Consider the following 2,202-nt stretch of genomic DNA (forward strand, 5'->3'; position numbering starts at 1 on the left):
TAAATGAAACGTTCTTGACGAAAACACCTATAAAGAAAGAAGTGACTGTCAGAAAAATGACGATTCTCAAACAAAAAATGCTATTCATAAGTAGCTACAAATGGTCTCTTGCAAACAATAGTTCCTTCTTTGACAAATTTTACAGGCCCTATCGAAGCAAGCATAAGAACTGTTAATATTTTATCTGAGGGACAGACATAATATACAGCAAATGTTAATGAAAGGTTTTAAGCATCTTAGTTCAGTGTTTTTTTCAATAGAACTGCACTTATGTCAGGGTCAATTTTAATGAATGTCGTTTCATAGAGGTAATCATCTGGAGGTCAGGCGTCATTCGACTTCTTGGGTATAGGTCAATGGGTATGACATCTAACTGGTCTGGTTAGTGATTAGTCTGAATGTTATTATATTTTCCTATACAAGAGTTATACGACAAATAAAGAACAATAAAAAATGTGTTAGTTTACATTTTAGTTTAAACGACATTTCTTAAAGGTAAACTAATGCTTTGAAGGCTAATAATTTATTTTAAAAAGTTTTCGATAAATAAAACTTCCGACATGTTAGCCTTATAAACGTATGTTTTATATTGTATCGTAGATTATTAACATACCTTAATGTTATTGTTTTATCTTTTCTAATTTCGTTTATTAAATGATAAGTCTTGCAATGCATGTAAACAGTATATATATATCGGAATGTTTAACATTTGAAAAAAAGACAAATGTTTCAAAATCGGGGGTGTAGCTCAGTGGTAGAGCATTCGACTGCAGATCGAGAGGTCCTTGGTTCAATCCCGAGCGCCCCCTTTAGTGCATTTTATGAAAAACAGTAAGTATTATTTTAAATATGATAATCATCCCCTACAACTTTGTATAACCGCTCATTTTCATTCCTGAAAATTAAAAAAGTAAACGTATACTTTATTTAATACAATTTCATGTAAAGAATGTTTTCTCACATGCGAACATCTGACTTTAGTTTTGTATCGAGCCTATGTTTCGGGCTCAATTGTCTTCTCAACCCTTCATGAAAGAAACTCTGTCACGTGCAGAATTCTGCCTTGTAAAAGCTGTTTCGAGCAGATATCATGCCATAGTATAAATATACTTTACTACAGCTCGATAGTATCTCTGCAAAATCCAAAATTTCTCTTCTTTAATTTATATATTCCTGTTTTCAAAGTTCCTTCATTATAAACACAGTTGACAGTTTCTTGTTTTTATGCTTTGTCACGTGTGTAAAATAAGAGATAAAACATATCTGGAATTCACCTATAGAATCAAAATTTTACTACTATGTTTTAAGCTTAAATATTATATCAAAATATCGAAATAAGTGTTTTTGGTTAAGATCTTCGCGGCATTGTTTAACAACTAAGTTATATCTAATTGGTTTGATTAGTGAACAGTTTGAATGAAATAAACTACTCCATTCATTATCTCGGAAATAGCTTCGTAAACGCGAAAAGTAACATAAATTCTTAGAATATATTTTTCGTTTTAAAAATATTTTAAAACTATTTTGTAATTGTGTATTGCGTTTAGATCAATTTTTGTTAGCTCAAAATTAACAGTTTTGATATTGTTTACATATGTATATCATACGTCAACGTTTTTAGCTCATTTTAAGGTAGTCACATTTAATATTAAGTTTTAGTGTTTTGATTGATAGACCTAATAGCACTGAGAGCAATTACAATTTAAACATGCAACATGATTACGTTTAAAAAATGTTTTCAAATTAAACGAACTTTTTTGCAAGTTTCCATCGTATATCTGTGAACCTTTAACTGATGCAGCAACAACTCAACCAACGCAGTTCGCTGTTCCCATAAAAAACTTTAAACAAAATTGCTATTCTGTTTGTTGAAGAAAAAAGGTAAAAGTCTCTTAACTAAAGTAGATCTACATGTATTCAACTTGGACGTGGGCTTAAACCTTTCTTTTTTTGTATTAGAGTTTTTATTCTAAAGATGTTCTTTGAGTGTATAATCGTTTTAAGTTTGTGTTTCTTTGCTCAGCGAAGTAATACAGAAGCTACATGGGTTTTTACTTTATCAAAAGAGCATTTATCATTACGTCCTAAGAACACACTTAGTTCAGCTTACTACAATGTTACAACAGAATTTTATATACTAGAGAAACGACGATCAATAGCTCAAACTTTTTTAGATCTTCTCGATTGCTAGTATTTGTTTGT

At 30.4% G+C, this 2,202-nt stretch overlaps 1 non-coding gene across 1 annotated transcript; it reads left to right on the forward strand.

The window, feature by feature from the left end:
* The first annotated feature begins 737 nt into the window (after window positions 1–737).
* On the forward strand, window positions 738–809 carry Trnac-gca. The gene has a single exon. It is a non-coding gene; the product is annotated as a tRNA-Cys (tRNA).
* Window positions 810–2,202: the final 1,393 nt, after the last annotated feature.

The sequence above is a fragment of the Limulus polyphemus genome, unplaced genomic scaffold (assembly GCF_000517525.1).
Source record: "Limulus polyphemus unplaced genomic scaffold, Limulus_polyphemus-2.1.2 Scaffold864, whole genome shotgun sequence".
In the NCBI taxonomy this organism is placed as follows: Eukaryota; Metazoa; Arthropoda; class Merostomata; order Xiphosura; family Limulidae; genus Limulus; species Limulus polyphemus.